This window comes from Arachis ipaensis, chromosome B4, assembly GCF_059453495.1.
Source record: "Arachis ipaensis isolate K30076 ecotype BB chromosome B4, ASM5945349v1, whole genome shotgun sequence".
NCBI classification, from domain to species: domain Eukaryota; kingdom Viridiplantae; phylum Streptophyta; class Magnoliopsida; order Fabales; family Fabaceae; genus Arachis; species Arachis ipaensis.
The window spans coordinates 39,445,171-39,466,037 of record NC_142439.1 but is presented as its reverse complement, the minus strand read 5'-3'; the positions used below and the strand labels follow the sequence as shown (position 1 = coordinate 39,466,037).

Below are 20,867 nucleotides of genomic sequence, written 5' to 3'. Positions count from 1 at the left end.
AAATCAAAATAGGATAAAAAGAATAGAACATACTATAAATTCCAAACTATCAATGAAACATAGCTCCAATCACATGAGCGGGACTTATAGCTTTTTGCCTCTTGAATAGTTTTGGCATCTCACATTATTGATTGAGGTTCAGAATGATTGGCATCTATAGGAACTTCAGATTTCGATTAGTGTTATTGACTCTCCTACTTCAGTATGATGATTCTTGAACACAGCTTCTTTATGAGTCTTGGCCGTGGCCCTAAGCACTTTGTTTTCCAGTATTACCACCGGATACATAAATGCCACAGACACATAATTGGGTGAACCTTTTCAGATTGTGACTCAGCTTTGCTAAAGTCCCCAATTAGAGGTGTCCAGGGTTCTTAAGCACACTCTTTTTTTGCTTTGGACCTTGACTTTAACCGCTCAGTCTCAAGTTTTCACTTGACACCTACACGCCACAAGCACATGGTTAGGGACAGCTTGGTTTAGCCGCTTAGACCAGGATTTTATTCCTTTAGGCCCTCCTATCCACTGATGCTCAAAGCCTTGGGATCCTTTTTATTTGCCCTTGCCTTTTGGTTGTAAGGGTTATTGGCTTTTTGCTCTTGCCTCTTGGTTTTAAGAGCTTTTGGCTTTTTCTGCTTGCTTTTTCTTTATCTTTCTAATTTTTTTTTTCGCCTATTTTTTTTTCTATTTTTTTTCTGCAAGCTTTGTTCTTTGCTGCTTTTTCTTGCTTCATGAATCATTTTTATGATTTTTCAGATTATCAAATAACATGTCTCCTAGTCATCATTCTTTCAAGAGCCAACATATTTAACATTCTTAAACAACAACTTCAAAAGACATATGCACTGTTCAAGCATACATTCAGAAAACAAGAAGCATTGTCACCACATCAATATAATTTAACTAAGTTCAAGGATAAATTCAAAACTCATGTACTTCTTGTTTTTTTGAATTAAAACATTTTTTTAAGAGAGGTAATGGATTCATAGGACATTCATAAGTTTAAGACATAGTTACTACTACTAATGATCATGTAATGAAGACACAAACACAGATAAGCACATAACATAGAAAACGAAAAACAGAAGAAATAAGAACAAGGAATGAATCCACCTTAGTAATGGTGGCGTTTCCTTCTTGAGGAACCAATGATGTCGTTGAGCTCTTCTATGTCTCTTCCTTGTCTTTGTTGCTCCTCCTTCAGTGCTTTTAGATCTTTTCTGATTTCATGAAGGATGATGGAGTGCTCTTGATGTTCCACCCTTAGTTGCTTCCAATAATTGTGTGGAAGAAAACGTATCCCCTGAGGTATCTCAGGGATCTCTTGATTTGCAGTCAAATGTTCTACCACTGAGCTATAGACCCTTGATGGAAGCTTTTGTCTTCCCTTTCCTCTTTCTAGAGGCTTCTCTGGCCTTAGGTGCCATCAATGGTTATGGAAAAAACAAAAAAGCTATGCTTTTTACCACACCAAACTTAGAATGTTGCTCGCCCTCGAGCAAAAGAAGAAAGAATAGAAGAATAAGAAGAAGATATGGAGGAGATGGAGGTAGGTGGGGATCCTGTGGGGTCCACAGATCCTGAGGTGATCCTGTGAGGTCCACAGATCTGGAGGTGTCAAGGCATTTACATCCCTGCACCAATTTAGGCATGCAAAATGCCCTTGCACACAACTCTGGGCGTTCAGCGCCAGGTTGGTGCCCATTTTGGGCGTTCAACGCCCATTTGCTGCCATTTCTGGCGTTGAACACCAGAACCATGCTTGTTCTGGGCGTTCAGCGCCAGGATGCTCCCATTCTGGGCGTTCAGCGCCAGAACTATGCTCTGTTCTGGCGTTTGAACGCCAGACAGGTGCTCCTCCAGGGTGTGATTTTTCTTCTGCTGTTTTTGATTCCGTTTTTGAATTTTTTTGTTTATTTTGTGACTCCACATGATCATGAACCTAAGAAAACATGAAAAACAATAAAAATAAGAATTAGATAAACATTGGGTTGCCTCCCAACAAGCGCTTCTTTAATGTCAATAGCTTGACAGTGGGCTCTCATGGAGCCTCACAGATGTGCAGAGCTTTGTTGAGACTCTCCAACACCAAACTTAGAGTTTGGATATGGGAGTTCAACACCAAACTTAGAGTTTGGTTGTGGCCTCCCAACACCAAACTTAGAGTTTGACTGTGGGGGCTCTGGTTGACTCTGCTTGGAGAGAAGCTTTTTCTGCTTCCTCTCCATGGTTGCAGAGGGAGATCCTTGAGTTTTAAACACAAGGGAGTTCTCATTCCATTGAAGGAATATTTCACCTTTGTCAACATCAATCACAGCTCTTGCTGTGGCCAGGAAAGGTCTTCCTAGGATGATGGATTCATCCTCTTCCTTTCCAGTATCCAGGACTATGAAATCAGCAGGGATGTAAAGGCCCTCAACCTTTACTAACACGTCCTCTACTTGTCCATAAGCCTGTCTTCTTGAGCTGTCTGCCATCTCTAATGAGATTTTAGCAGCTTGCACCTCATAGATTCCCAGTTTCTCTATTACAGAGAGGGGCATGAGGTTTATTCCTGAACCAAGGTCACACAGAGTCTTAAAGATCATGGTGCCTATGGTACAGGATATTATGAACTTTCCAGAATCCTGTCTCTTCTGAGGCAATGTCAGTTGATCCAGATCACTTAGTTCATTGATGAACAAGGGAGGTTCAACTTCCCAAGCATCAATGCCAAATAATTTGGCATTCAGCTTCATGATTGCACCAAGAAACTTGGCAGTTTGCTCTTCAGTGACATCCTCATTCTCTTCAGAAGAGGAATACTCATCAGAGCTCATGAAGGGGCATAGGGAGGTCCAATGGAATCTCTATGGTCTCTAGATGAGCCTCAGAGTCCTTTGGTTCCCCAGAGGGAAGCTCCTTATTGATCACTGGTCGTCCCAGGAGGTCCTCCTCCTTGGGATTCACGTCCTCTCCTCTCCTCAGAGGTTCGGCCATGGCGCTTATGTCAATGGCCTTGCACTCTCCTTTTGGGTTCTCTTCTGTATTGCTTGGGAGAGTACTAGGAGGGATTTCAGTGATCCTTTTACTCAGCTGGCCCACTTGTGCTTCCAGATTTCTAATGGAAGACCTTGTTTCATTCATGAAACTTACAGTGGCCTTAGATAGATCAGAGACTAGATTTGCTAAATTAGAAGCATTTTGTTCAGAGTTCTCTGTCTGTTGCTGAGTTGATGATGGAAAAGGTTTGCTATTGCTAAACCTATTTCTTCCACCATTATTAAAGCCTTGTTGAGGCTTTTGATCCTTCCATGAGAAATTTGGATGATTTCTCCATGTTGAGTTATAGGTGTTTCCATAAGGTTCACCTAAATAATTTACCTCTGCTATTGCAGGGTTCTCAGGATCATAGGCTTCCTCTTCAGAAGATGCCTCTTGAGTACTGTTGGATGCAGCTTGCATTCCATGCAGACTCTGAGAAATCATATTGACTTGCTGAGTCAATATTTTGTTCTGAGCCAATATGGCATTCAGAGTATCAACTTCAAGAACTCCCTTCTTCATAGGCGTCCCATTGCTTACAGGATTCCTTTCAGAAGTGTACATGAACTGGTTATTAGCAACCATGTCAATGAGTTCTTGAGCTTCTGCAGGCGTTTTCTTTAGGTGAATGGATCCACCTGCAGAGGTATCCAATGACATCTTAGATAGCTCAGATAGACCATCATAGAATATATCCAGGATGGTCCATTCTGAAAGCATGTCAGAAGGACACTTTTTGGTCAACTGTTTGTATCTTTCCCAAGCTTCATAGAGAGATTCACTTTCCTTCTGTCTGAAGGTTTGAACATCAGCTTTAAGCTTGCTCAGCTTTTGAGGAGGAAAGTACTTGGCTAAGAAAGCCGTGACCAGCTTATCCCAAGAGTTCAGGCTGTCTTTAGGTTGAGAATCCAACCATAATCTAGCTCTGTCTCTTACAGCAAAAGGGAAAAGCATGAGCTTGTAGACTTCAGGATCTATTCCATTAGTCTTAACAGTATCACATATCTGCAAGAATTCAGTTAAGAACTGAAAAGGATCTTCAGATGGAAGTCCATAAAACTTGCAGTTCTGCTGCATTAGAGAAACTAATTGAGGTTTCAGCTCAAAGTTGTTTGCTCCAATGGCAGGAATGGAGATGCTTCTTCCATGTAAATTGGAATTAGGTGCAGTAAAGTCACCAAGCATCCTCCTTTCATTATTTTCGGCTGCCATCTCCTCTGCCTGTTCGAAATTTTCTGAAAGGTTATCTCTGGATTGTTGTATTTTAGCTTCTCTTAATTTTCTCTTCAGAGTCCTTTCAGGTTCTGGATCTGCTTCCACAAGAATGTTCTTATCCTTGCTCCTGCTCATATGACAAGGAAGAATGGCCAGAAAAATGATAATAATAATAGAGATCCTTTATACCACAGTATAGGGATCCCTTTGTGAGTGGAAGAAAAGGGGGAGACAAAGAATGTAATATAAAGGAAGAAACACAACTGTGAGAATGGAAGAGATGTGAGATGAGATGTTAGGATATGAATGAATAAATAGAATAGGATGGGGGAGGTATAATTTTTGAAATTTATTTTGAAAAGGAGTTAGTGATTTTTGAAAATTGGTTTTTGAAAATTTGTTTAGTATTTTTCGAAAATTTTTTTTTTGAAATAAAAATAAAAATAAAAATAATTAGTTAATTAAAAAGAAATTTTTGAAAAAGGGGGAGATATTTTCGAAAATTAGAGAGAGAGAGTTAGTTAGGTAGTTTTGAAAAAGTTAAGAAACAAACAAAAAGTTAGTTAGTTAGTTGAAACAAATTTTGAAAAGATAAGAAGTTAGGAAGTTAGAAAAGATATTTTTGAACAAGATAAGATAAGAAGATATTTTGAAAAGATATGATAGGATTAGTTTTGAAAAAGATTTGATTTTTAAAATCACAATTAATGACTTGATTCACAAGAAATCACAAGATATGATTCTAGAACTTAAAGTTTGAATCTTTCTTAACAAGCAAGTAACAAACTTCAAATTTTTGAATCAAAACATTAATTGTTTATGTTATTTTCGAAAATTTGGTATAAAAATAAGAAAAAGATTTTTGAAAAATATTTTTGGAATTTTCAAAAATAACTAATAATTTTGAAAAAGATTTGATTTTTGAAAAAGATTTTGAAAAAGATAAGATTTTCAAATTGAAAATTTGATTTGACTCATGAGAAACAATTTGATTTTCAAAAAATTTTTGAAAAAGTCAATCCAAATTTTCGAATTTGATGAGAGAAAAGAGGAAAGATATTTTTTTGATTTTTGAAATTTTTATGAAAAACATGAAAATTATGCAATGCATGAAATTTTTAGATCAAAACATGTGATGCATGCAAGAATGCTATGAATGTCAAGATGAACACCAAGAACACTTTGAATGTCAAGATGAACATCATAGACATAATTTTGAAAAATTTTTAATGCAAAGAAAACATGCAAGACACCAAACTTAGAATTCTTTAATGCTTAGACACTAAGAATTCAAGAATGCATATGATAAACATGAAAAGACACAAAACAAAAAATCATCAAGATGCATATGCAATTGACACCAAACTTATAACATGACTCAAGACTCAAACAAGAAACACAAAAATATTTTTTTTTTATTTTTATGATTTTCTAATTTTTTTTTGGATTTTTATTTTATATTTTTCGAAAAGTTATTTAGAAAAAGGAAAAATAAGGATTCCAAAATTTTTAATATGAATTCCAGGAATCTTACCATGTTAGTCTTAAAGCTCCAATCAAAGGGTCTGGCATGGCTTAACAGCCAGCCAATCTTTAACATATAATTACATGGGCTGGGGTGATTAGTTGAATACCAATCCCAAAGTAGTTTGGGTATGGCTTTACAGCTAGATATGATTCAACATATTTCATGAAACACTAGAATTCATTCTTAAAAATTTTGAAGCCATAGAATAATTTATTTTTGAAAACATTATTTTTAGTAAAAATTTTTTTTTTTTCGAAAACAAGTGAGGAATTTTTGAAAGATTTTTGAAAAATTTTTGAAAACAAAACAAAAAGAAAATTACCTAATCTGAGCAACAAGATGAACCGTCAGTTGTCCATACTCGAACAATCCCCGGCAACGGCGCCAAAAACTTGGTGGACGAAATTGTGATCCTCAAAGTTAGTCTCTTTGTATTTGTATGAAATCAAAAATACCCCAAAGAGATCATGGTGTAATGAATTGGGATCTTAATAATCCCTGGTAATGGCACGTGCGATCACAACTCCATTCAACTAACCAGCAAGTGCACTGGGTCGTCCAAGTAATACCTTACGTGAGTAAGGGTCGAATCCCACGGAGATTGTTGGTATGAAGCAAGCTATGGTCACCTTGTAAATCTCAGTCAGGCAGATATAAAGTGATAATGGTGTTTTCGAATATTATATAGTAAAATAGGGATAGAGATACTTATGTAAATCATTGGTAGGAATTTCAGATAAGTGAATGGAGATGCTTTCCGTTCCTCTGAACCTCTGCTTTCCTGCTATCTTCATCCAATCTGTCTTACTCCTTTCCATGGCTGGCTTTATGTGATACATCACCACTGTCAATGGCTACTTTCGGTCATCTCACGGGAAAATGATCCAATGCCCTGTCACGGCACGGCTAATCGTCTGGAGGCATCACCCTTGTCAATGGCTTCATCTTATCCTCTCAGTGAATAATATGCTCACGCACCCTGTCACGGCACGGCTATTCATCTGTCGGTTCTCGATCATGCCGGAATAGGATTTACTATCCTTTTGCGTCTGTCACTAACGCCCTGCAATCGCGAGTTCGGAGCTCGTCACAGTCATTCAATCATTGAATCCTACTCGGAATACCACAGACAAGGTTTAGACTTTCCGGATTCTCTTGAATGCCGCCATCATTCTAGCTTACGCCACGAAGATTCCGGTTAGGAGATCTAAGAGATATTCATCCTAGCTTATTTCATGTAGAACGGAAGTGTTTGTCAGGCACGTGTTCATAGAGGAGATGGTGATGAGCGTCACACATAATCATCACCTTCATCACGTTCTTGAGTGCGAATGGATATCTTAGAAGCGAAATAAGATGAATTGAATAGAAAACAGTAGTACTTTGCATTAATCTTTGAGGAACAGCAGAGCTCCACACCTTAATCTATGGAGTGTAGAAACTCTACCGTATGAAAATACATAAGTGAAAGTCCAGGCATGGCCGAGATGGCCAGCCCCCTATTGTGATCTAAGATAGCATACAACTGATCAAAAGATGCCTAATACAATAGTAAAAGGTCCTATTTATAATAAACTAGTCACTAGGGTTTACATGAGTAAGTAATTGATGCATAAATCCACTTCCGGGGCCCACTTGGTGTGTGTTTGGGCTGAGCTTAAGTGTAGCACGTGCAGAGGCCATTTGTGGAGTTGAACGCCAGTTTCTGTGCCAGTTTGGGCGTTCAACTCTGGTTTTGGATCCTTTTCTGGCGCTGGACGCCAGATTTGGGCAGAAGGCTGGCGTTGAACGCCAGTTTACGTCGTCAATTCTTGGCCAATGTATGGACTATTATATATTTCTGGAAAGCTCTGGATGTTTACTTTCCAACGCAATTGAAAGCGCGCCATTTCGAGTTCTGTAGCTCCAGAAAATCCACTTTGAGTGCAGGGAGGTCAGAATCCAACAGCATCAGCAGTCCTTTTTCAACCTCTGAATCTGATTTCTGCTCAAGTCCCTCAATTTCAGCCAGAAAATACCTGAAATCACAGAAAAACACACAAACTCATAGTAAAGTCCAGAAATGTGAATTTAACATAAAAACTAATGAAAACATCCCTAAAAGTAACTAGATCCTACTAAAAACATACTAAAAACAATGCCAAAAAGCGTATAAATTATCCGCTCATCATTTTTATGTTAAATTCACATTTCTGGACTTTACTATGAGTTTGTGTGTTTTTCTGTGATTTCAGATATTTTCTGGCTGAAATTGAGGGACTTGAGCAGAAATCAGATTTAGAGGTTGAAAAAGGACTGCTGATGCTGTTGGATTCTGACCTCCCTGCACTCAAAGTGGATTTTCTGGAGCTACAGAACTCGAAATAGTGCGCTTCCAATTGCGTTGGAAAGTAGACATCCAGGGATTTCCAGCAATATATAATAGTCCATACTTTGGCAAGAATAGACGACGTAAACTGGCGTTCAACGCCAGCTTTCTACCCAAATCTGGCGTCCAGCGCCAGAAAAGGATCCAAAACCAGAGTTGAACGCCCAAACTGGCACAGAAACTGGCGTTCAACTCCACAAATGGCCTCTGCACGTGTAACACTCAAGCCCAAGCCCAAGCACACACCAAGTGGGCCCCGGAAGTGGATTTATGCATCAATTACTTACTCATGTAAACCCTAGTGACTAGTTTATTATAAATAGGACCTCTTACTAATCTTTTTGACCATCTCTGGATTGTATTTTGATCCTGTGATCACGTTTTAGGGGGCTGGCCATCTCGGCCATGCCTGGACCTTCACTTATGTATTTTCAACGGTAGAGTTTCTACACTCCATAGATTGAGGTGTGGAGCTCTGCTGTTCCTCAAAGATTAATGCAAGTACTACTGTTTTCTATTCAATTCTTCTTATTTCGCTTCTAAGATATCCATTCGCACCCAAGAACATGATGAAGGTGATGATTATGTGTGACGCTCATCATCCTTCTCCCCTATGAACGCGTGCCTGACGAACACTTCCGTTCTACATGAAATAAGCTAGAATGAATATCTCTTAGATCTCCTAACCAGAATCTTCGTGGCGTAAGCTAGAATGATGGCGGCATTCAAGAGAATCCGGAAGGTCTAAACCTTGTCTGTGGTATTCTGAGTAGGATTCAATGATTGAATGACTTTGACGAGCTTCAAACTCGCGATTGTTGGGCGTTAGTGACAGACGCAAAAGGAGGGTGAATCCTATTCCAGCATGATCGGGAACCGACAGATGAATAGCCGTGCCGTGACAGGGTGCGTGAGCATATTATTCACTGAGAGGAGGGGATTGTAGCCACTGACAACGGTGATGCCCTTGCATAAAGCCAGCCATGGAAAGGAGTAAGACTGATTGGATGAAGATAGCAGGAAAGCAGAGGTTCAGAGGAACGAAAGCATCTCCAGTCGCTTATCTGAAATTTCTACCAATGATTTACATAAGTATCTCTATCTCTATTCTATTATTTAATTTCGAAAACTCCATTATCACTTTATATCTGCCTGACTGAGATTTGCAAGGTGACCATAGCTTGCTTCATACCAACAATCTCCGTGGGATTCGACCCTTACTCACGTAAGGTATTACTTGGATGACCCAGTGCACTTGCTGGTTAGTTGTATCGAAGTTGTGACAATTATGAATTAAGATCAGAGCACCAAGCTTTGGAGCCATTACCAGGATTTGTTCGAGCCTGGAGATCACAATTTCGTGCACCAAGTTTTTGGCGCCGTTGCCGGGGATTGTTTGAGTTTGGACAACTGACGGTTCATCTTGTTGCTCAGATTAGGTAATTTTCTTTTTATTTTCTTTTCAAAAATTTTTCAAAAATATTTTCAAAAATCTCTCATCTGTTTTCGAAAAAAAAATTTTTTAAATGTTTTCAAAAATTTATTCAAAATTTTTAAGAATGAATTCTAGTGTTTCATGAAGCATGTGAAGCCTGGCTGGCTGTAAAGCCATGTCTCTTCCTTTGGTAATGAGTATGTCAGGCATGTCATATCTGAATTACATGCTGAAGCTTGGCTGGCCATTGGCCATGTCTAGTGTTTTGGACTGGAGCTTTCTTTGAAAGCTTGGCTGGCTAGTGAGCCATGTCTAATTCCTGGACTGAAGCTTTAGACTAAGAATGCAAGATTCCTGGAATTCATGTTAAAGATTTTGGAATCCTTATTTTCCTTTTTCAATTAATTTTCGAAAAATAAGAAAAAATCCAAAAAAAAATTAGAAAATCATAAAAATAAAAAATATTTCATGTTTTCTTGTTTGAGTCTTGAGTCATGTTATAAGTTTGGTGTCAATTGCATGTGCATCTTGCATTTTTCGAAAATTTCATGCATTCATAGTGTTCTTCATGATCTTCAAGTTGTTCTTTGTCAGTCTTCTTGTTTGATCTTGATGTTTTTCTTGTTTTGTGTCTTTTCTTGTTTTACATGTACATTTTTTATTTATTAGAGTCTAAACATGAAAGATTTCTAAGTTTGGTGTCTTGCATGTTTTCTTTGCATATAAAATTTTCCAAAAATATGTTCTTGATGTTCATCATGATATTCACAGTGTTCTTGGTGTTCATCTTGACATTCATAGCATTCTTGCACACATTCATAATTTTGATCTAAAATTGCCATGCATTGCATCATTTTTCTTGTTTTTCTCTCTCATCATAAAAATTCAAAAATAAAAAAAAATATCTTTCCCTTTTTTTCTCTCATCAAATTCGAAAATTTGATTTGACTTTTTCAAAAAATTTTTAAAATCAAATTGTTTCTCATGAGTCAAATCAAATTTTCAATTTGAAAATCTTATCTTTTTCAAAATCTTTTTCAAAAATCAAATCTTTTTCAAAATTCTTAGTTATTTTCGAAAATTCCAAAAATATTTTTCAAAAATCTTTTTCTTATTTTTATACCAAATTTTCGAAAATAACATAAACAATTAATGTTTTGATTCAAAAATTTGAAGTTTGTTACTTGCTTGTTAAGAAAGATTCAAACTTTAAGTTCTAGAATCATATCTTGTGATTTCTTATGAATCAAGTCATTAATTGTGATTTTAAAAATCAAATCTTTTTCAAAACTAATTTCAATCATATCTTTTCAAAAATATCTACTTATCTTATCTTTTTCAAAAAATATCTTTTCAAAATATCTTTTCTAACTTCCTAACTTCTTATCTTTTCAAAATTTGTTTCAACTAACTAACTAACTTTTTGTTTGTTCCTTAACTTTTTCAAAACTACCTAACTAATTCTCTCTCTCTCATTTTTCGAAAATATCTTCCCCCTTTTTCAAAATTTCTTTTTAATTTATTAATTATTTTAATTTTAAATCTTAATTTTCGAAAATTACTAACATTTTTCAAAAACTATTTTCAAAAATCACTAACTCTTTTTCAAAAATTATTTTCGAAAATTCTCTTCTCTCTCATCTCCTTCTATTTTATTCATCTACTAACATCTCTCCCTCATTCAAAAAAAAAAAGGATCTCTATTATTATTATTTTTCTGTGCCTTCTTCTTTGTCATATGAGCAGGAGCAAGGACAAGAATATTCTTGTTGAAGCAGATCCAGAACCTGAAAGGACTCTGAATTACAACTAACCAGTAAGCACCTGTTAGGAATTTTCAAACAAGAAGAGGAGATGGCAGCCGAAAATAATAATAATGCAAGGAGGATGCTTGGTGACTTTACTGCACCTAATTCCAATTTACATGGAAGAAGCATCTCTATTCCTGCCATTGGAGCAAACAAATTTGAGCTGAAACCTCAATTAGTTTCTCTGATGCAGCAGAACTGCAAGTTTCATGGACTTCCATCTGAAGATCCTTTTCAGTTCTTAACTGAATTCTTGCAGATATGTGATACTGTTAAGACTAATGGAGTAGATCCTGAAGTCTACAGACTCATGCTTTTCCCTTTTGCTGTAAGAGACAGAGCTAGATTATGGTTGGATTCTCAACCCAAAGACAGCCTGAACTCTTGGGATAAGCTGGTCACGGCTTTCTTAGCCAAGTACTTTCCTCCTCAAAAGCTGAGCAAGCTTAGAGCTGATGTTCAAACCTTCAGACAGAAAGAAGGTGAATCCCTCTATGAAGCTTGGGAAAGATACAAACAGTTGACCAAAAAGTGTCCTTCTGACATGCTTTCAGAATGGACCATCCTGGATATATTCTATGATGCTTTTTTCTGAGCTATCAAAGATGTCACTGGACACTTCTGCAGGTGGATCCATTCACCTAAAGAAAACGCCTGCAGAAGCTCAAGAACTCATTGACATGGTTGCTAATAACCAGTTCATGTACACTTCTGAAAGGAATCCTGTGAGTAATGGGACGCCTATGAAGAAGGGAGTTCTTGAAGTTGATACTCTGAATGCCATATTGGCTCAAAATAAAATATTGACTCAGCAAGTCAATATGATCTCTCAGAGTCTGCATGGAATGCAAGCTGCATCCAACAGTACTCAAGAGGCTTCTTATGAAGAAGAAGCTTATGATCCTGAGAACCCTGCAATAGCAGAGGTGAATTACTTAGGTGAACCTTATGGAAACACCTATAACTCATCATGGAGAAATCATCCAAATTTCTCATGGAAGGATCAAAAGCCTCAACAAGGCTTTAATAATGGTGGAAGAAACAGGTTTAGCAATAGCAAGCCTTTTCCATCATCAACTCAGCAACAGACAGAGAACTCTGAACAAAATGCTTCTAATTTAGCAAATCTGGTCTCTGATCTATCTAAGGCCACTGTAAGTTTCATGAATGAAACAAGGTCTTCCATTAGAAATCTGGAAGCACAAGTGGGCCAGCTGAGTAAAAGGATCACTGAATCCCTCCTAGTACTCTCCCAAGCAATATAGAAGAGAATCCAAAAGGAGAGTGCAAGGCCATTGACATAAGCGCCATGGCCGAACCTGTGTGGAGAGGAGAGGACGTGAATCCCAAGGAGGAAGACCTCCTGGGACGTCCAGTGGTCAATAAGGAGCTTCCCTCTGAGGAACCAAAGGACTCTGGGGCCCATCTAGAGACCATAGAGATCCCATTGAACCTCCTTATGCCCTTCATGAGCTCTGATGAGTATTCCTCTTCTGAAGAGAATGAGGATGTTACTGAAGAGCAAACTGCCAAGTTTCTTGGTGCAATCATGAAGCTAAATGCCAAATTATTTGGCATTGATACTTGGGAAGTTGAACCTCCCTTGTTCATCAATGAACTAAGTGATCTGGATCAACTGACATTGCCTCAGAAAAGACAGGATCCTGGAAAGTTCATAATACCCTGTACCATAGGCACCATGATCTTTAAGGCTCTGTGTGATCTTGGTTCAGGAATAAACCTCATGCCCCTCTCTGTAATAGAGAAACTGGGAATCTATGAGGTGCAAGCTGCTAAAATCTCATTAGAGATGGCAGACAGCTCAAGAAGACAGGCTTATGGACAAGTAGAGGACGTGTTAGTAAAGGTTGAAGGCCTTTACATCCCTGCTGATTTCATAGTCCTGGATACTGGAAAGGAAGAGGATGAATCCATCATCCTAGGAAGACCTTTCCTGGCCACAGCAAGAGCTGTGATTGATGTTGACAGAGGTGAAATATTCCTTCAATGGAATGAGAACTCCCTTGTGTTTAAAACTCAAGGATCTCCCTCTGCAACCATGGAGAGGAAGCAGAAAAAGCTTCTCTCCAAGCAGAGTCAACCAGAGCCCCCACAGTCAAACTCTAAGTTTGGTGTTGGGAGGCCACAACCAAACTCTAAGTTTGGTGTTGAACTCCCATATCCAAACTCTAAGTTTGGTGTTGGAGAGTCTCAACAAAGCTCTGCACATCTGTGAGGCTCCATGAGAGCCCACTGTCAAGCTATTGACATTAAAGAAGCGCTTGTTGGGAGGCAACCCAATGTTTATCTAATTCTTATTTTTATTGTTTTTCATGTTTTCTTAGGTTCATGATCATGTGGAGTCACAAAATAAACAAAAAATTCAAAAACGGAATAAAAAATAGCAGAAGAAAAATCACACCCTGGAGGAGCATCTGTCTGGCGTTCAAACGCCAGAACAGAGCATAGTTCTGGCGCTGAACGCCCAGAATGGGAGCATCCTGGCGCTGAACGCCCAGAACAAGCATGGTTCTGGCGTTCAACGCCAGAAATGGCAGCAAATGGGCGTTGAACGCCCAAAATGGGCACCAACCTGGCACTGAACGCCCAGAGTTGTGTGCAAGGGCATTTTGCATGCCTAAATTGGTGCAGGGATGTAAATGCCTTGACACCTCAAGATCTGTGGACCTCACAGGATCACCTCAGGATCTGTGGACACCACAGGATCCCCACCTACCTCATCATCTCTCTTCCCATTCATGATCATCCCTTCTGTTTTCCATTTACCACTCACATACATACAACCACTACCTTCAAAATTCAACATCTCTCTCCCATCCAATCCCACCCATATAGCCGAATACACACAGCCATCCATCTCCTCCATATCCTCTTCTTCTTCTATTCTTTCTTCTTTTGCTCGAGGGCGAGCAACATTCTAAGTTTGGTGTGGTAAAAGCATAGCTTTTTTGTTTTTCCATAACCATTGAAGGCACCTAAGGCCAGAGAAGCCTCTAGAGAGAGGAAAGAGAAGAGAAAAGCTTCCATCAAGGGTCTATAGCTCAGTGGTAGAACATTTGACTGCAAATCAAGAGATCCCTGAGATACCTCAGGGGATACATTTTCTTCCACACAATTATTGGAAGCAACTAAGGGTGGAACATCAAGAGCACTCCATCATCCTTCATGAAATCAGAGAAGATCTAAAAGCAATGAGGGAGGAGCAACAAAGACAAGGAAGAGACATAGAAGAGCTCAAGGACATCACTAAGGTGGACTCATTCCTTGTTCTTACTTTCTCTGTTTTTCGTTTTCTATGTTATGGTGCTTATCTATGTTTGTGTCTTCATTACATGATCATTAGCAGTTAGTAACTATGTCTTAAAGTTATAAATGTCCTATGAATCCATCACCTCTCTTAAATAAAAAATGTTTTAATTCAAAAGAACAAGAAGTACATGAGTTTCGAATTTATCCTTGAACTTAGTTTAATTATATTGATGTGGTGACAATGCTTCTTGTTTTCTGAATGTATGCGTGAACAGTGCATATGTCTTTTGAAGTTGTTGTTTAAGAATGTTAAATATGTTGGCTCTTGAAAGAATGATGACTAGGAGACATGTTATTTGATAATCTGAAAAATCATAAAAATGATTCTTGAAGCAAGAAAAAGCAGCAAAGAACAAAGCTTGCAGAAAAAAAAAAGGCGAAAAAAAAAAATATAGAAAGAAAAAGAAAAAGCAAGCAGAAAAAGCCAAAGCTCTTAAAACCAAGAGGCAAGAGCAAAAAGCCAATAACCCTTAAAACCAAAAGACAAGGGAAATAAAAAGGATCCCAAGGCTTTGAGCATCAGTGGATAGGAGGGACTAAAGGAATAAAATCCTGGTCTAAGCGGCTAAACCAAGCTGTCCCTAACCATGTGCTTGTGGCGTGTAGGTGTCAAGTGAAAACTTGAGACTGAGCGGTTAAAGTCAAGGTCCAAAGCAAAAAAAAAGAGTGTGCTTAAGAACCCTGGACACCTCTAATTGGGGACTTTAGCAAAGTTGAGTCACAATCTGAAAAGGTTCACCCAATTATGTGTCTGTGGCATTTATGTATCCGATGGTAATACTGGAAAACAAAGTGCTTAGGGCCACGGCCAAGACTCATAAAGAAGCTGTGTTCAAGAATCATCATACTGAACTAAGAGAGTCAATAACACTATTCGAAATCTGAAGTTCCTATAGATGCCAATCATTCTGAACCTCAATGGATAAAGTGAGATGCCAAAACTATTCAAGAGGCAAAAAGCTATAAGTCTCGCTCATATGATTGAAGCTCTGTTTCATTGATAGTTTGGAATTTATAGTATATTCTCTTCTTTTTATCCTATTTGATTTCCAGTTGCTTGGGGACAAGCAACAATTTAAGTTTGGTGTTGTGATGAGCGGATAATTTATACGCTTTTTGGCATTGTTTTTAGTATGTTTTTAGTAGGATCTAGTTACTTTTAGGGATGTTTTCATTAGTTTTTATGTTAAATTCACATTTCTGGACTTTACTATGAGTTTGTGTGTTTTTCTGTGATTTCAGGTATTTTCTGGCTGAAATTGAGGGACTTGAGCAGAAATCAGATTCAGAGGTTGAAAAAGGACTGCTGATGCTGTTGACTTCTGACCTCCCTGCACTCAAAGTGGATTTTCTGGAGCTACAGAACTCGAAATGGTGCGCTTCCAATTGCGTTGGAAAGTAGACATCCAGGGCTTTCCCGCAATATATAATAGTCCATACTTTGGCCAAGAATAGATGACGTAAACTGGCGTTCAACGCCAGCTTTCTACCCAAATCTGGCGTCCAGCGCCAAAAAAGGATCCAAAACCAGAGTTGAACGCCCAAACTGGCACAGAAACTGGCGTTCAACTCCACAAATGGCCTCTGCACGTGTAACACTCAAGCCCAAGCCCAAGCACACACCAAGTGGGCCCCAGAAGTGGATTTATGCATCAATTACTTACTCATGTAAACCCTAGTGACTAGTTTATTATAAATAGGACCTCTTACTAATCTTTTTGACCATCTCTGGATTGTATTTTGATCCTGTGATCACGTTTTAGGGGGCTGGCCATCTCGGCCATGCCTGGACCTTCACTTATGTATTTTCAACGGTAGAGTTTCTACACTCCATAGATTGAGGTGTGGAGCTCTGCTGTTCCTCAAAGATTAATGCAAGTACTACTGTTTTCTATTCAATTCTTCTTATTTCGCTTCTAAGATATCCATTCGCACCCAAGAACATGATGAAGGTGATGATTATGTGTGACGCTCATCATCCTTCTCCCCTATGAACGCGTGCCTGACGAACACTTCCGTTCTACATGAAATAAGCTAGAATGAATATCTCTTAGATCTCCTAACCAGAATCTTCGTGGCGTAAGCTAGAATGATGGCGGCATTCAAGAGAATCTGGAAGGTCTAAACCTTGTCTGTGGTATTCTGAGTAGGATTCAATGATTGAATGACTGTGACGAGCTTCAAACTCGCGATTGTTGGGCGTTAGTGACAGCCGCAAAAGGAGGGTGAATCCTATTCCAGCATGATCAGGAACCGACAGATGAATAGCCGTGCCGTGACAGGGCATTGGATCCTTTTCCCGTGAGATGACCGAAAGTAGCCATTGACAGTGGTGATGTATCACATAAAGCTAGCCATGGAAAGGAGTAAGACTGATTGGATGAAGATAGCAGGAAAGCAGAGGTTCAGAGGAACGAAAGCATCTCCATTCACTTATCTGAAATTTCTACCAATGATTTACATAAGTATCTCTATCCCTATTCTATTATTTACTATTCGAAAACTCCATTATCACTTTATATCTTCCTGACTGAGATTTGCAAGGTGACCATAGCTTGCTTCATACCAACAATCTCCGTGGGATTCGACCCTTACTCACGTAAGGTATTACTTGGACGACCCAGTGCACTTGCTGGTTAGTTGAACGGAGTTGTGTCCACACATAGAGCCACAATGAGGATTCAATACAATTATATATTGTTAATCATACACAAGTACAAAGAATGTGTAATCACAATTTCGTACACCAAGTTTTTAAAAAAACTTGATGCACGAAATTGTGATGTCCAGGCTCGAACAATCCCTGGCAACGTGAGCAACTTGGTGCGCGTAATCGTGATTACACACTCATAATTTGTCACAACTTCTTTACAACTAACCAGCAAGTGCACTGGGTCGTCCAAGTAATACCTTACGTGAGGAAGGGTCGAATCCCACGGAGATTGTTGGTATGAAGCAAGCTATGGTCACCTTGTAAATCTCAGTTAGGTAGATATAAATGGATAATGGTGTTTTCGAATAATAAATAATAGAATAGGGATAGAGATACTTATGTAAATCATTGGTAGGAATTTCAGATAAGCGAATATAGATGCTTTTCATTCCTCTGAACCTCTGCTTTCCTGCTATCTTCATCCAATCTGTCTTACTCCTTTCCATGGCTGGCTTTATGCAAGGGCATCACCGTTGTCAGTGGCTACATCCCCTCCTCTCAGTGAAAGATATGCTCACATGCTCTGTCACAGCACGGCCAATCATCTGTCGGTTCTCGATCATGCTGGAATAGGATTCACCCTCCTTTTGCGTCTGTCACTAACGCCCAGCACTCGCGAGTTTGAAGCTCGTCACAGTCATTCAGTCATTGAATCCTACTCGGAATACCACAGACAAGGTTTAGACTTTCCGGATTCTCTTGAATGCCGCCATCATTCTAGCTTACACCACGAAGATTCCGGTTAGGAGATCTAAGAGATATTCATTCTAGCTTATTTCATGTAGAACGGAAGTGTTTGTCAGGCACGCGTTCATAAGGGAGAAGGATGATGAGCGTCACACATAATCATCACCTTCATCATGTTTTTGGGTGCGAATGGATATCTTAGAAGCGAAATAAGAAGAATTGAATAGAAAACAGTAGTACTTTGCATTAATCTTTGAGGAACAGCAGAGCTCCACACCTTAATCTATGGAGTGTAGAAACTCTACCGTTGAAAATACATAAGTGAAAGGTCCAGGCATGGCCGAGAAGGCCAGCCCCCTAAACGAGATCAATAGTCTCCTAAGATGAATAATGGATTAAAACTGAGACCAAAGATAATCCAAAGATAATCCAAAGATGCCTAATACAATAGTAAGAGGTCCTATTTATAATAAACTAGCTACTAGGGTTTACATGAGTAAGTATTTGATGTATAAATCCACTTCCGGGGCCTACTTGGTGTGTGTTTGGGCTGAGCTTAAGTGTTGCACGTGCAGAGGCCATTTGTGGAGTTGAACGCCAGTTTTTGTGCCAGTTTGGGCGTTCAACTCTGGTTTTGGATCCTTTTCTGGCGCTGGATGCCAGATTTGGGTAGAAAGCTGGCGTTGAACGCCAGTTTACGTCGTCTATTCTTGACCAAAGTATGGACTATTATATATTTCTGGAAAGCCCTGGATGTCTACTTTCAAACGCAATTGGAAGCGCGCCATTTCGAGTTCTGTAGCTCCAGAAAATCCACTTTGAGTGCAGGGAGGTCAGAATCCAACAGCATCAGCAGTCCTTTTTCAACCTCTGAATCTGATTTTTGCTCAAGTCCCTCAATTTCAGCCAGAAAATACCTGAAATCATAGAAAAAACACAAACTCATAGTAAAGTCCAGAAATGTGAATTTAACACAAAATCTATTAAAAACATCCCTAAAAGTAACTTAAATTGTTGCTTGTCCCCAAAAACATACTAAAAACATACTAAAAACAATGTCAAAAAGCGTATAAATTATCCGCTCATCACAACACCAAACTTAAATTGTTGCTTGTCCCCAAGCAACTGAAAATCAAAATAAGATAAAAAGAATAGAATATACTATAAATTCCAAACTATCAATGAAACAGAGCTTCAATCAAATGAGCGGGACTTATAGCTTTTTGTCTCTTGAATAGTTTTGGCATCTCACTTTATCCATTGAGGTTCAGAATGATTGGTATCTATAGGAACTTCAGATTTCGAATAGTGTTATTGACTCTCTTAGTTCAGTATGATGATTCTTGAACACAGCTTCTTTATGAGTCTTGGCCGTGGCCCTAAGCACTTTGTTTTCCAGTATTACCACCGGATACATAAATGCCACAGACCATAATTGGGTGAACCTTTTCAGATTGTGACTCAGCTTTGCTAAAGTCCCCAATTAGAGGTGTCCAGGGTTCTTAAGCACACTCTTTGTTTTTGCTTTGGACCTTGACTTTAACCGCTCAGTCTCAAGTTTTCACTTGACACCTACACGCCACAAGCACATGGTTAGGGACAGCTTGGTTTAGCCGCTTAGACCAGGATTTTATTCCTTTAGGCCCTCCTATCCACTGATGCTCAAAGCCTTGGGATCCTTTTTATTTGCCCTTGCCTTTTGGTTTTAAGGGTTATTGGCTTTTTCTTCTTGCTTTTTCTTTCTATATATATATATATTTTTTTTCTGCAAGCTTTGTTCTTTGCTGCTTTTTCTTGCTTCAAGAATCATTTTTATGATTTTTCAGATTATCAAATAACATGTCTCCTAGTCATCATTCTTTCAAGAGCAAACATATTTAACATTCTTAAACAACAACTTCAAAAGACATATGCACTGTTCAAGCATACATTCAGAAAACAAGAAGCATTGTCACCACATCAATATAATTAAACTAAGTTCAAGGATATATTCAAAACTCATGTACTTCTTGTTCTTTTTGAATTAAAACAGTTTTTATTTAAGAGAGGTGATGGATTCATAGGACATTTATATCTTTAAGACAAAGTTACTAACTACTAATGATCATGTAATGAAGACACAAACATAGATAAGCACATAACATAGAAAACGAAAAACAGAAAAAGTAAGAACAAGGAATGAGTCCACCTTAGTGATGTCCTTGAGCTCTTCTATGTCTCTTCCTTGTCTTTGCTGCTCCTCCTTCATTGCTTTTAGATCTTCTCTGATTTCATGAAGGATGATGGAGTGCTCTTGATGTTCCACCCTTAGTTGCTTCCAATAATTGTGTGGAAGAAAATGTATCCCCTGAGGTATCTCAGGGATCTCTTGATTTGCAGTCAAATGTTCTACCACTGAGCTTTAGACCCTTGATGGAAGCTTTTGTCTTCCCTTTCCTCTTTCTAGAGGCTTCTCTGGCCTTAGGTGCCATCAATGGTTATGGAAAAAACAAAAAAAACTATGCTTTTTACCACACCAAACTTAGAATGTTGCTCGCCCTCGAGCAAAAGAAGAAAGAATAGAAGAATAAGAAGAAGATATGGAGGAGATGGAGGGAGATGTGTATTCGGCCATATGGGTGGGATTGGGTGGGAAAGAGATGTTGAATTTTGAAGGAAAGTGGGTGTTTGGATGTGAGTGGTAAAGAGTTAATAGGGAAGAGTGTTTATTGGGAATAGAGGATGATTGAGAAGAGAGAAGAGAGTGAGTGGAGGTAGGT

General features: G+C 38.6%; 1 non-coding gene across 1 annotated transcript; it reads right to left on the bottom strand.

Annotated features, from left to right (window-relative positions):
* Positions 1-11,820: 11,820 nt before the first annotated feature.
* On the bottom strand, positions 11,821-11,928 carry LOC148567263 (small nucleolar RNA R71). The gene has a single exon (XR_015881800.1). It is a non-coding gene; the product is annotated as a small nucleolar RNA R71 (small nucleolar RNA).
* Between the last annotated feature and the right edge of the window lie 8,939 nt (positions 11,929-20,867).